Raw genomic sequence first — 15,102 nt, 5'->3', positions numbered from 1 at the left:
ATGCGACCCGGTACACTTGCCGGTTAGATTTGGGTGTTTTGGAAATTCGTTTTTCCACAAATTTTTCCATCAAGTTTTTGGCGCCGTTGCCGGGGATTGATTAGATTGACAATGATTAAGTGAAGTGGAGATCTAGATCAAGCACTTTTTCTTTTCTGTTTCTTTATTTTTTTACTAACCCACTAACTGTTTGAATTTTTGCCTGAGCTAACTGAAACTTCACTTTAGCAATAGAGTGAAGTTTTCTTGATATTTTCTGGCTTTGTGTGATCCTCATGCTTGTGCTTATTGAATATAAGAGAGAAGCAATTTTCTTCTATCTATCTTTCAAGTTTATCAACTGTTTGACACATTGTGTCAACTAATTCTCCAATCATATTCTGGCATGAATATACTCTATCTTCATCTGGACCGTTTGTGATTGTACAGATCATGGAGGGGAACTCAACTAATTCCAGTAATCATGGGAGTAATATCCCCACCTTAGATAATAATGCAACCCATAATTTGAAGCACCCATTCATCACCATGAACGATGTTGCTCAATGGTTTGAAGCTTTCCCACAAGGAAGCATTATCGGATGGGAAGAATTAATGAGTGAACTCCTAGCCAAGCTGAAACCACCCCAGGAAATTGGTGAGCTAGAGACAGAAGTGCAACCATCCACACAAGAGAAAGAAGTGATGGAAATTGAAGGTGTCAGTTGATGCACATAAACTAGTTATGCTACGATTTAGGAAATTGCACGATCGGCAAAATTCCTTCTGGCAAGTGCACCGGTTATCGTCAAGTAAAAACTCACAATAGAGTGAGGTCGAATCCCACAAGGATTGGTTGAGTGAGCAATTCGGATTAGAAGTGTGTTCTAGTTGAGCGAAATCAAGATTGAGATGAGTATTGCGGAATGTAAAATTGGCGGGAAAAGTAAATGACAAGAAATTGAAATGGCAGAATCTTAAATTGCATGAATTAAAGAGCAGAAACTAAATTGCTGAAATTAAAAGGGAATGGGGGTGATTGCATGAATTGAGTAGCAGAATGTAAAGAGAAAGTGGAAATCAGAAATGGGGAATTCATTGGGTTATAGGAGATATTGAGATCTCCGAATCAAAACATGTTTATCTCTTCCTCAACCAATGCGTTCATTGAATTTTGCTTGGCAATCTTATATGATTGGATCCCAATCCCTTGGCTCACCAATTCTCTCTAAAAACAAACAAATTCCCAATCCCTTGGTTTAAATGTTCATAAGAAGAGATGATGCTCAATCACTGATTATACCACACAGTTTCATGAACCACAATTTGGTAGGATTACATGTCACAATATCCATCCAAACCCCAATCCAATTCACTGTGAGAAAGCTTCTCTAGCATGAATCCTCCATTCCTTTCCCAAGGTTCCGAAGGATTCCAAGTATGGGTAGTTTCTTTCCCAAGACAACTACCCAATGGAATTAGATCGAGAAGCTTTCTAACAAAATTCAAGAGAAAAGATTGAAGAAGAAGATAAACTATTATTGATTCATTGAATTACAATAGAGCTCCCTAACCCAATGAAAGGGGGTTTAGTGAGTCATAGCTCTGAATTCAATTACAAAGATATGAGAACTAGCTAAAAGTGAAGGTGCAAAAGTCCCTTCTAACTTAAATTCTATCCTATTTATACACTTTCTATATTGAGCTTCTGTTGTGCTTCTTGGGCTTTGAGGCCTCTCCTTGCTTTCCTTTTGCCTTGGGTTTATGATCCATAATTTTGATGAGGCTGTTGATCCAAATTCTGTAACATTCATTGAGCCAACTTAGTGATAATCAAATAATGACACATGACTCAATAAATTGAGATTTCAAACTCATCAATCCTTCAGGCCCAATCCCATAAACCATGATATTCAATTGGGTTTCATACCAGAATAAGTTTAAGTTAATGTTTGTGCTCAAATACTAACTTAAACCACAATATCTTTGGTCCAGAAACCTTTTCCAAGAGTGGCGTTTAAGTTGCAGTTTAAGCTTAAACTGCAGCTTAAACGCCAGACACTTCCAGTGAGGCCTTTTGTAGAAGCACGTTTAAGCTTTAGTTTAAGGTTAAACTGAAGCTTAAACGTGGAAATGGAAGAAGGCAGCCCTGGAGAGTTATGTAGTCGAACACGTTTAACCTCCAGTTTGAGGTCAAACTGAAGCTTAAACGTGGATATAGGAAGGGCAGCCCTGGAGGTCGAACACGTTTAACCTCCAGTTTAAGGTCAAACTGGAGGTTAAACGTGGAATTGGAAGGAGGCATCCTGGAGGTCGAACACGTTTAACCTCCAGTTTAAGGTTAAACTGGAGGTTAAACGTGGAAGCTTAGAAAGGTAGCCCTGGAGGTGTCGAACACGTTTAAGCTCCAGTTTGAGGTCAAACTGGAGCTTAAACGTGGAAATGGAGAGAGCAACCCTGGAGGAGAGATCTTGGTCGAACACGTTTAAGCTCCAGTTTGAGGTCAAACTGGAGCTTAAACGTGGAAATGGCTCCCTGGTGCTTTTCCCATTCTGGCGTTTACCCTCCAGTTTGAGGTCAAACTGGAGGTTAAACGTGGAACTCCTTCCTGGGTGGCATTATCATTCTGGCGTTTAACCTCCAGTTTGAGGTCAAACTGGAGGTTAAACTTCAATTCCAGCAATTCTTAGCCTTCATGATTCTGGCGTTTAAGCTCCAGTTTAGGCTTAAACTGGAACTTAAACTCCACATGTGATATTCAAGCTTCCTTTATTGATTTTGTTGCTTCCTTGCCTAGCCTCTTCTTCCCTGAAATCATCCAAACAATTGCATCAAAGTCTTGCAAAATTTCATGAGAAATCTTCCATTCATAGCATTCAAGTAATATAACTAAAACTCATGGATATTGCATCAAAATCATATTGTTTGGATGGTTCATTGCTTTGTTATTCTTTTAACCATTCTTGGTTACTTTAAGCTCACGAAAGTGCATAAAACCACTAAAACTAACAGAAAAATACTAGTGAAACTAGCCTAAGATGCCTTGGCATCACAACACCAAACTTAATACTTGCTTGTCCCTAAGCAAGTTCTGAGTTATTTGAGAAGACAGTATGAAACAGAAAGCAATTACATTGGCTATATTAGCAAGCATTTGAAGTTCATCAGAAGGGTTTTATGCAGAAAGTTGCAGCATCACTTTTTCATATTTATCAGGTAAGATTATCACTCTTTCATTGCATCCATCAAACACTGCTATGGCCTCTTGTTCTTCTTATGTCTTTGGCACTTTTTCTTTTCTTTGTTTTTCTTTTCTTTTTCTTAGAGCTCCTTTGCTCCTTGTTTGCTTAGTGTCATGTGTTGCACAAGCCTTTGGCATTTTCTTTTTCTTATCAGTGCACTACACATATCCACTTTAGGCATTTTAGTTCACATTTCTTCTTGAGATATTGGTGCCCAGCACCTCTTTGTGTGACTAAATGTTTTGTATTTAGGTTGCTCTTGATAATGGACTTTTGGTTGATAATCCCGGGTTAGTTAACCCAAGTTACCAAGTGTTGAAACACTCCTCAGAACCTATTCATCCAAGCATATCCTTAATACATAAACACCACAGGCATTTGTCTCAGAAGTTCAAACCATTGGTGCCTAGCTTATTTTCTCAATTTTTCTGCTTTTTGGTTGCCTTTTTCAGTGGCTTTTTCTTCTTCTTTTTCTTTCTTTTTCATGGCCAAAGACATTTATTCATCAAGATCCAAAGACAGTTTTCAATTTCTACACAAAAAATGATAATTCTACACTCTATTTCCAGTGATGTGACTTAACAATCAAGCATGCATACCACCACTTAATTCTACTTGATTTGTCACTAATTGAGCCAAGTCACTTTTGTTCACACTTTTCTTTTATTTTTGGAAACAGAACAAGCATGGCAAGCATTTGTTTAAGAAGGTGAAGTTATATCCAAACATCCAGGCATTCACTTTATTCAAAGCAATAAACAGACAAATATACTAAAAACTTCACATTCCAGAAAGATTCAACATTTACAGTTTAAACCAGAACAAGCATGCTTTTGTTTGCCTTTTTAAACAATTATCAAGGAACAATACCACCTTGTGAAATTCCTTGTTTTCTCTTTGTTGCTAGGAAACAATTTGATTTCTCCTTCTTCTCCTAAATGTTGCTTCATGCTTTAAGATCCTTGTTTCCTTTCCTGCAAAGAGTGATGAAGTTGCTTGCTTCTCAAGCACTTGAGTGGTTAGCTCAACTATGTATGGGTAAGTATCCGAGTTTTGGTGTGCGAACACCAAACTTAGACTCCCACTTACTTCTCTATTCTTTGAGTCCTTGAGTTCTCTTTGGAATGAAGTTGCTGCTAAGGGTTCCAAGCATTTCTGTGACTGCTTAGAATGGTTGTTCCTTTCATATAATTCAAAGGTTGTTGTGTTCAGTTGATCCTTATGGTGGAACACCAAACTTAGAGTCACACATTCCCCTTTGAATTATTGATCTACGAATTCATTGTTTGGTGTGAAACACCAAACTCATTTCTTTGCAATGCACAGAAACTACTTCACCCTTTTTTTTTATTGAAACAAATAAAATAAACAGCAAAGGGTATTACCTCAGATTGGGTTGCCTCCCAACAAGCGCTTCTTTAACGTCATTAGCTTGACGGTCAGCTTCCTCAGTTGAGGTGATATTTAACCTTGTCCTTCTCCTCCACATCTCCCAAGTAATGTTTGAGCCTTTGACCATTCACAATGAAGGTTCGTTGTGACTTTTCTTCCATGATTTCTACTTGTCCATATTTGGAGACCTTAGTGACAAGGAATGGTCCAGACCACCTTGATTTTAGCTTCCCTGGAAATAGCTTCAGCCTAGAATTGTAGAGCAATACTCTTTGTCCTTCTTCAAATTTCCTTGGGGCTATGTTGCTGTCATGCTTCTTCTTTGCTCTTTCTTTGTAAATTTTGGCATTCTCATAAGCTTCAGCTCTGAATTCTTCCAACTCTTGAATTTGCAACATCCTTCTTTCTCCAGCAGCTTTGCTGTCCAAGTTCAAAAGTTTCAAGGCCCAGTATGCCTTGTGCTCCAACTCCAGTGGCAAATGGCAAGCTTTTCCGTATACTAGTTGGTAAGGAGACATTCCAATTGGTGTTTTGAAAGCTGTCCTATATGCCCAAAGAGCATCATCTAGCTTAATCGACCAGTCCTTCCTTGAAGTTCCCACAGTCTTTTCCAGGATCCTTTTGAGTTCTCTGTTAGATATTTCGGCTTGCCCACTTGTTTGTGGATGGTATGGTGTGGCTACCTTGTGTTTGACTCCATATTTTAGAAGCAATGCCTCTAATGGTTTGTTGCAGAAGTGGCTTCCTCCATCACTGATGATTGCTCTTGGAACTCCAAAACGGCAAAAAATGTGTTTTCTGAGGAAGTTCATGACTACCTTATTATCATTGGTTGGAGTTGCTATTGCTTCAACCCATTTGGAGACATAGTCTACTGCCACAAGAATGTAATTATTTGAGTATGAGGAGGGAAAAGGTCCCATGAAATCTATTCCCCATACATCAAACAATTCAAGTTCCAGAATGAATTGTTGTGGCATTTCATTTCTTCTTGGCAGATTCCCCGCTTTCTGGCATTCATGGCAGTGCTTCACTAGTTCCTTTGCATCTTTGAAGATAGTGGGCCAATAAAAACCACACTGCAACACCTTAGCTACTGTTCTTTCTCCTGCAAAATGTCCTCCATAAGTGGAGCCATGGCAGTCCCATAAGACTTCCCTTCCTTCTTCCTCTGATATGCATCTTCTGAGTATGCCATCGGAACATTTTTTGAACAAGTATGGTTCGTCCCAGATGAAGTATTTGGCATCATTTACCAATTTCTTCCTTTGATGCTTGTTAAATTCCAACGGCCAACTCCCAGTGGCCTTGAAGTTTGCTATGTCTGCAAACCAGGGTGCTTTGTGAATTACCATGAGTTGTTCATCAGGGAAGCACTCATTTATATGTGTGCTTTGTGCGCTTCCTTCTTCACATGGTATCCTTGATAAATGGTCTGCCACCTTGTTCTCTACACCCTTCTTGTCTTTGATTTCAATGTCAAATTCCTGCAACAAAAGAACCCATCTAATGAGTCTTGGTTTGGATTCTTGTTTAGCAAGTAAGTATTTTAAAGCTGAATGATCAGTGAAGACAATGACTTTAGATCCAATGAGATAGGATCTAAATTTGTCAAATGCAAAGACTATTGCCAAGAGTTCTTTTTCAGTGGTTGTGTAGTTCCTTTGGTTAGCACTCAAGACTTTACTGGCATAATAAATCACATGTACCAAATTGTCTTTCCTTTGTCCTAACACTGCCCCAACAGCAAGGTCTGATGCGTCACACATCAGTTCAAAAGGTAAGTTCCAATCAGGTGGGGCAATGATAGGTGCAGAGGAAAGTTTTTGCTTCAAAAGTTCATAGGCTAGCATGCAATTTTTATCAAATACAAAGGGTGTATCAGAGACAAGCAAGTTACTCAAAGGTTTGGCTATTTTAGAAAAGTCTCTAATAAACCTTCTGTAAAACCCAGCATGTCCCAAAAAACTCCTAACTGCCTTGACATTACTTGGTGGAGGTAGTTTTTCAATGATTTCCACCTTAGCTCTGTCCACCTCCATGCCTCTATTAGAGATTTTGTGGCCAAGGACTATTCCTTCTGTGACCATGAAATGACACTTTTCCCAGTTTAATACTAGGTTAGTCTCTTGGCACCTCTTAAGCACCAAGGCAAGGTGGTGTAGGCAGCTAGGGAAAGAATCTCCAAACACAGAAAAATTGTCCATGAAGACCTCAATAAATTTTTCAATCATGTCCGAAAAGATGGACAGCATGCATCTTTGGAAAGTGGCAGGTGCATTGCACAATCCAAAGGGCATGCGTCTATAAGCAAAAACTCCATATGGACAAACAAATGATGTTTTCTCTTGATCTCTAGGATCAACTACTATTTGGTTGTAGCCTGAATATCCATCCAAAAAGCAATAGTAAGCATGTCCGGCAAGCCTTTCAAGCATCTGATCCATGAATGGGAGTGGGAAATGATCCTTTCTGGTGGCTTCATTGAGCTTCCTGTAGTCTATGCACATCCTCCACCCAGTGACGGTTCTTGTGGGTATGAGTTCGTTCTTCTCATTTGGCACCACAGTTATGCCACCTTTCTTGGGAACTACATGGATGGGACTAACCCATGGGCTATCAGAAATGGGGTAGATTACCCCTGCCTGCCATAACTTCATGACTTCCTTTTGTACCACTTCTTTCATGACGGGATTCAATCTTCTCTGAGCTTGAATGGAGGGTCTAGCATCCTCTTCTAACAATATTTTATGCATGCATATGGATGAACTTATCCCCTTCAAATCAGCTAGGGTCCATCCAATGGCATCTTGATGAGTTTGCAGCACCTTGATCAATTCTTCTTCCTGTTCTTGGCTCAGGGCAGAGCTAATGATAACAGGGTGACTCTCATCACTACCCAAGTATGCATACTTGAGATTAGGGGGCAACGCTTTGAGCTCAGGTTTTGGTGCTTCCTTCTCTTCTTTCACTCTCTCTGGCATGCTTAGCATGGTTGTTTCAGCACCCTTGATGTCACTATCTTCAATATCCTTGGTGAACTCCTCCTCTGCCACCTCCTTTATTGTTTCCTCAAAAGTTTCTTGTACTGCAATGTCCACTACATCAACCCTCATGCATTCCCTTAGTGATTCTGATGGATAGCTCATTGCCTTGAATACGTTAAACACCAATTTCTCATCATGTAGTCTAAGAGTGAGTTCACCCTTTTGTACATCTATGATGGCTCCAGCAGTAGCTAGGAAGGGTCTTCCCAGAATTATTGAAGCTTTTGCTTCTTCCTCCATATCTAACACCACAAAATCAGCAGGAAATATAAAATCTCCCACTTTCACCAACAAATCCTCAACTATCCCATGAGGGAATTTAAAAGTTCGATCTGCCAATTGGAGGGCCATTCTTGTTGGTTTAGCTTCCTCAATCTTCATTCTTCTCATCATTGTTAGAGACATCAAATTGATACTGGCCCCTAAGTCACACAAGGCCTTCTCCACCATGACTTCTCCTATGATGCAGGGGATTTGGAAACTGCCTGGATCCTTCAATTTCTGAGGTAGTTTGTGCTGGATGATGGCACTGCATTCTTCAGTTAACAACACAGTTTCCTCATTTCTCCAGCTTCTCTTCTTGGTCATTAATTCTTTTAAGAATTTTGCATAGAGTGGCATTTGCTCTATTGCCTCAGCAAACGGAATGTTGATTTGGAGCTTCTTGAAAATCTCCAAGAACCTGGAGAATTGACCATCCTTTTCACTTTTCATCAAATGTTGAGGATATGGTGCTTTAGGTGTATAAGGCTTCAGGACCTCTTTTTCTTTTTCTTTTGTTGCGGACTGTGTAAAAGGTTGTCCTTGTTCCTTGTCTCTCACATGTTCCCTTGCTTCATCCTCTATGGTTTCCTTTGAGATCTCCTTTAGATTCTTTCCACTTCTGAGGGTTATGGCCTTACATTCTTCCCTTGCAATAGCCTTGGCCGCATGAGAAACGCTTGTCCCAGGGTTTTGCTTAGACAAATACAAAATTTGATTTTCTAGCTTCAGGATGGCAGCTCCTTGGTTTTGCAGGTTAGAATTTACTTCTTCCTTGAAAGCTTTCAATTCGGTTATGTCTTGACTCATGGTTGCAAGCATTCCTTCTATCCGGTTCAATTGATCTTGAAATTGTTGGTTCGGATTAGGTTGGGTAGGTTGATTAATTTGGCCATGATATGGTGGTTGGGAGTAAGTGTTTTGTGTGGCTTGGTATGATCTTTGGTTGGAGTTTTGGTATGTGGAATTGTTATGTTGGTTGTGGTTGTAAGGTTTGTGGTTTTGTGGTTGGGTTTGTTGGTTTCCCCACCCAAAGTTTGGGTGGTTTCTCCAGCCTGGGTTGTAAGTGTTGGAATGTGGATCATATGATTGCCTTTGTTGGTTTCCCACATAGTTGGCCTCTTCCCAATCACCTCCTTCAATGCTTACTTCCTCTTGATCTTGTGTGTGTATTGCAGCCACTTGCTTTGTTTCTAATTGCCTGGTAAGCTCTGCTAGTTGCTTGGCAAACACCTTGTTTTGGGCTAGAATTGTATCAACATGGTTCAGCTCCATGACTCCCTTAGTGTTGTGCCTCTCTGATGCATAGTAGTACTCATTCTCAGCCACTGTCTCAATCACTTCAATGGCCTCTTCCACAGTCTTTTTCCTGTTCAATGAACCTCCTGATGAATGGTCTACAGCCTTCCTTGATTCATAAGAGAGTCCATCATTGAAGATATGCAATTGCACCCAATCATGGAACATGTCTGGTGGGCATTTCCTTGTCAAGTCCTTGAATCTCTCCCATGCCTCGTAGAGAGTTTCACCATCTTGTTGTCTAAAAGTCTGAACCTCAGATCGAAGCCTATTGACCTTTTGTGGAGGGTAGAAACGTGCCAGAAACTTGCTTTCCACCTCATCCCATGTTGTTAGACTCCCCCTTGGGAATGATTCCAGCCACTTAGCTGCTTTGTCCCTAAGTGAAAATGGGAACAAAAGCAGTTTATATGCATCTTCCTGGACTCCATTGGACTTCACAGTGTCACAAATTCTCAGGAATTTTGTGAGATGTTGGTTGGGATCTTCATTAGCACTTCCACCAAATGAACAATGATTCTCCACAAGTGATATTAGCTGTGGTTTGAGCTCAAAATTGTTGGCCTGAATGGGTGGTTTCTGGATGCTACTACCACAATTCCCAGAGGTTGGGTTTATGTATGAACTAAGAACCCTCCTCTCAGGAATGGCATTGTTTCCATCAGCTCTCTCATGGTTGTGAACTTCTCTATCCATGTTGAGATCTAGAGCTTCCTCAACATTGTCATCAGATTCTCCTTCAGATTCCTCTTCTCCCACTACTCTCTTCCCTCTTGCTTCCCTTCTCAGTCTATGAAGGGTCCTCTCTGGTTCGGTATATGGAGGAGTTGATGTCTCTCCTCTCCTACCTGTCATACAAGAACACAGCAAGGCACAAACAAGTGAAATACTCTTGGTTAATGGAAGAATATGGTTAGAGCAATTGAGGAATTAATTCAAACAGTTAGTGAGTCAGTGAGTTAGTTGCTTGAATTTAAAGGCATAAAGAAAGAAAGCATGTAACCGAGTGCAAAAATTAAAATTCAACAAGTAACTTGAACAGAATTAACAAAGCAAGAGAAATTGCTCAATCTAGTTACCTTCCAATTTGAGAATTGTCAATCGAAAACCAATCCCCGGCAACGGCGCCATAAACTTGATGCACATAAACTAGTTATGCTACGATTTAGGAAATTGCACGATCGGCAAAATTCCTTCCGGCAAGTGCACCGGTTATCGTCAAGTAAAAACTCACAATAGAGTGAGGTCGAATCCCACAAGGATTGGTTGAGTGAGCAATTCGGATTAGAAGTGTGTTCTAGTTGAGCGGAATCAAGATTGAGATGAGTATTGCGGAATGTAAAATTGGCGGGAAAAGTAAATGACAAGAAATTGAAATGGCGGAATCTTAAATTGCATGAATTAAAGAGCAGAAACTAAATTGCTGAAATTAAAAGGGAATGGGGGTGATTGCATGAATTGAGTAGCAGAATGTAAAGAGAAAGTGGAAATCAGAAATGGGGAATTCATTGGGTTATAGGAGATATTGAGATCTCCGAATCAAAACATGTTTATCTCTTCCTCAACCAATGTGTTCATTGAATTTTGCTTGGCAATCTTATATGATTGGATCCCAATCCCTTGGCTCACCAATTCTCTCTAAAAACAAACAAATTCCCAATCCCTTGGTTTAAATGTTCATAAGAAGAGATGATGCTCGATCACTGATTATACCACACAGTTTCATGAACCACAATTTGGTAGGATTACATGTCACAATATCCATCCAAACCCCAATCCAATTCACTGTGAGAAAGCTTCTCTAGCATGAATCCTCCATTCCTTTCCCAAGGTTCCGAAGGATTCCAAGTATGGGTAGTTTCTTTCCCAAGACAACTACCCAATGGAATTAGATCGAGAAGCTTTCTAACAAAATTCAAGAGAAAAGATTGAAGAAGAAGATAAACTATTATTGATTCATTGAATTACAATAGAGCTCCCTAACCCAATGAAAGGGGGTTTAGTGAGTCATAGCTCTGAATTCAATTACAAAGATATGAGAACTAGCTAAAAGTGAAGGTGCAAAAGTCCCTTCTAACTTAAATTCTATCCTATTTATACACTTTCTATATTGAGCTTCTGTTGTGCTTCTTGGGCTTTGAGGCCTCTCCTTGCTTTCCTTTTGCCTTGGGTTTATGATCCATAATTTTGATGAGGCTGTTGATCCAAATTCTGTAACATTCATTGAGCCAACTTAGTGATAATCAAATAATGACACATGACTCAATAAATTGAGATTTCAAACTCATCAATCCTTCAGGCCCAATCCCATAAACCATGATATTCAATTGGGTTTCATACCAGAATAAGTTTAAGTTAATGTTTGTGCTCAAATACTAACTTAAACCACAATATCTTTGGTCCAGAAACCTTTTCCAAGAGTGGCGTTTAAGTTGCAGTTTAAGCTTAAACTGCAGCTTAAACGCCAGACACTTCCAGTGAGGCCTTTTGTAGAAGCACGTTTAAGCTTTAGTTTAAGGTTAAACTGAAGCTTAAACGTGGAAATGGAAGAAGGCAGCCCTGGAGAGTTATGTAGTCGAACACGTTTAACCTCCAGTTTGAGGTCAAACTGAAGCTTAAACGTGGATATAGGAAGGGCAGCCCTGGAGGTCGAACACGTTTAACCTCCAGTTTAAGGTCAAACTGGAGGTTAAACATGGAATTGGAAGGAGGCATCCTGGAGGTCAAACACGTTTAACCTCCAGTTTAAGGTTAAACTGGAGGTTAAACGTGGAAGCTTAGAAAGGTAGCCCTGGAGGTGTCGAACACGTTTAAGCTCCAGTTTGAGGTCAAACTGGAGCTTAAACGTGGAAATGGAGAGAGCAACCCTGGAGGAGAGATCTTGGTCGAACACGTTTAAGCTCCAGTTTGAGGTCAAACTGGAGCTTAAACGTGGAAATGGCTCCCTGGTGCTTTTCCCATTCTGGCGTTTACCCTCCAGTTTGAGGTCAAACTGGAGGTTAAACGTGGAACTCCTTCCTGGGTGGCATTATCATTCTGGCGTTTAACCTCCAGTTTGAGGTCAAACTGGAGGTTAAACTTCAATTCCAGCAATTCTTAGCCTTCATGATTCTGGCGTTTAAGCTCCAGTTTAGGCTTAAACTGGAACTTAAACTCCACATGTGATATTCAAGCTTCCTTTATTGATTTTGTTGCTTCCTTGCCTAGCCTCTTCTTCCCTGAAATCATCCAAACAATTGCATCAAAGTCTTGCAAAATTTCATGAGAAATCTTCCATTCATAGCATTCAAGTAATATAACTAAAACTCATGGATATTGCATCAAAATCATATTGTTTGGATGGTTCATTGCTTTGTTATTCTTTTAACCATTCTTGGTTACTTTAAGCTCACGAAAGTGCATAAAACCACTAAAACTAACAGAAAAATACTAGTAAAACTAGCCTAAGATGCCTTGGCATCACAGTGCAATCATGGCCCAAAGCAAGCAGATGCATCAACAACTTCTGCAACAACTAGAACTGATGGACAGAAAAATCGATGAGCTACAAACTCCTGTGGCAAATGCACATAAACTACCTCAAAATCCCCATGGAGGGAATCAATCTGGAAAAAGTTTTGGAACAATTAACTGTGAGCAATAAAATAATGAGCAATTACACTCTCCAAATAGTACCTCAAGCATGTTCCAACACAAGTTTCAAGGTGATGTGTACAACCCACCATGGAGGACTCATTCCAACTGGAGGAGGAGTGAACACCAAAATCAAGGAGCAAGGGACCTCAATTACAACAACCCCAACTTCACAAACCAGCAAAAACATCACCATACCAATCACAACTATTACACACCACCACAACACCTACCATTCAACCCCATCACACCTCACAATTTTTCCAAAACAACTTTCAACAACCATCTCATTTTATACAACCACAACCAAATCTAGGCTCTCAAAGAATCTTTAGTCTAGAGGTAATGATGGAAAATTTCATGAAAATTCAAGAGATGGAAAGACAAGATCAGGAAGCAACAAGTAGAGAGCAAGAAGCTTCAATCAGAAAACTTGAGAGGCAAATGGCACAACTGGCTAAGTACCTTGCAGAAATGGGTGAGGAGAGGGTAAATACTTCCCCCAGAGCCACTGAAGACAACTTGAAAGACAATGAGAAAGTTGTCAGGTGTGAGAAAGGGAAAGCAATCATAGAGGTAAGTGAGAAGAGGGCTACGGGAAAAGAAACAATCATCAAAGAAAAGCCCACAGTAAGAGGAGGGAATCAAAGGCAACAGAAGCCTCAGCTTCCATGATCAGAGGATGAAGGATGTCAAGCTAATGACAATAAAAGAGCGCTTGTTGGGAGGCAACCCAACCGAAGGTAACCATCATTTCATATCTATTTCAATAAAAAGGTTAATTAGTTTATTCCATATTGCAAGAAGCTAAGTTTGGTGTTGCACACCAAAACAATCTAAGGGAGAATGAAGGATTCTAAGTTTGGTGTTCCACCAAAATTTCATCAAAAAACGCATTCTCACTTTCTGCATAATGCTAGCTTCAAGCATTTAGATAAACTAGTTAACTATTCTGCTGTTTCCTAAGTTTTCAGCTTTAATTGCTTTTGAAAAAAAAAAAAGAAAAAGAGTTTTACACATGGTTAATCTGATGCACAAGGACCATTGGCAAGGTACTAAGTTTGGTGTTCCCACACCAAAGTAAGTTCAAAAGCCCACAAATAAATCATGCATGCTAACCATTTTTCAAGTGCTTGGGGAACAAGCAACTTTCAATATCACTGCAGAGTACCATACAAACTTTTGGGAAGATTTAGCATCATCAATCAAAGAGATGAAAGAGGAATGTGAAGACCAGCAAGGATGATGAGGAAGAGGACAGCAAGTAAACTCCAAAAGGTTGTATTGTTCATTATCAGATACTGCTGTGATTGAAAGTGATATGATACCCCTATCTGTCTTTCTGTCTAGTATAGTTTTTCTGCAATTCAATAATCAAGATGCTTGATCATTTACAATACTATACTCTCCAAAACTTGTTTGCACTCAATATTTCAAAAATGCATCACATGAAAGTTCTTTGAAAAGAAGGATTGAGGAATTAAAGAATTTTGAGGCAAGCAAAAGATTAGGAGAAGTGGTGGTTCTAGTTGTGTGATTATGTATTGAGGTTGCATGCTTATGAAAACTTGCATGGGAGCTCATAGGCGGGACATAGAGTTCAAAGAAGTGTTGTGAAGATTCTCAAACATTTATTGATCCAAGAAGCAGCAAACAAAACAAAAGAAAATAAAGAAAATACAAAAACAAAAAGAACATGGCCCAAGGCTCTGAGCATCAATTACTAGGCAGAAAAGAAGAAAGAAACAAGAACTCAAAGAGTTGTTATCCTAGTAAATGCTTGTGGTCGAATTGTGTCAAAGAGAGAGGCTTGAGTAAGTAAATCCTTAGGGGTGCTTTAACACCTAATACCTTAAAACCAACTGGTTTCGGAGTATTGATTGAAAGCTTATCTAAAAAGCCGCTTTGAGACATGACACTTAGAGTCAAGGCCAAAGCACAGCAACTCTAAGCTGTTCAAGGAGATTACCTATAGAGAGATCTCCGTGATATCATTTGGATGAAAGTCCTAGGACCTAAGACTTCCAATATGTAAGGACTAGTAGGCACTGAAGCCCTTGCATGAGCATATAATTTAGAGTTTACCCCACTGTCACTTAATCACTTCACTCACAGGACATTACAAGTTATTCTTCAATCCATCTTAATTGAAAGAACCTTTGAGCATAATTCCTTTCTTGCTTGGGGACAAGCAAGCTTTAAGTTTGGTGTTGTGATGACATATCATCTTAGCCTAGTTTCACTAGTCT

General features: G+C 39.7%; 1 non-coding gene across 1 annotated transcript; it reads left to right on the top strand.

The window, feature by feature from the left end:
- The first annotated feature begins 9,386 nt into the window (after nucleotides 1–9,386).
- On the top strand, nucleotides 9,387–9,490 carry LOC112746009 (small nucleolar RNA R71). Its single transcript, XR_003173910.1, has one exon. It is a non-coding gene; the product is annotated as a small nucleolar RNA R71 (small nucleolar RNA).
- The last annotated feature ends 5,612 nt before the right edge of the window (nucleotides 9,491–15,102 follow it).

This window comes from Arachis hypogaea, chromosome 14 (genome assembly GCF_003086295.3).
Source record: "Arachis hypogaea cultivar Tifrunner chromosome 14, arahy.Tifrunner.gnm2.J5K5, whole genome shotgun sequence".
Classification (NCBI taxonomy): Eukaryota; Viridiplantae; Streptophyta; class Magnoliopsida; order Fabales; family Fabaceae; genus Arachis; species Arachis hypogaea.
The sequence above is the reverse complement of the archived record's forward strand: the minus strand, read 5'-3'. Positions and strand labels throughout refer to the sequence as shown.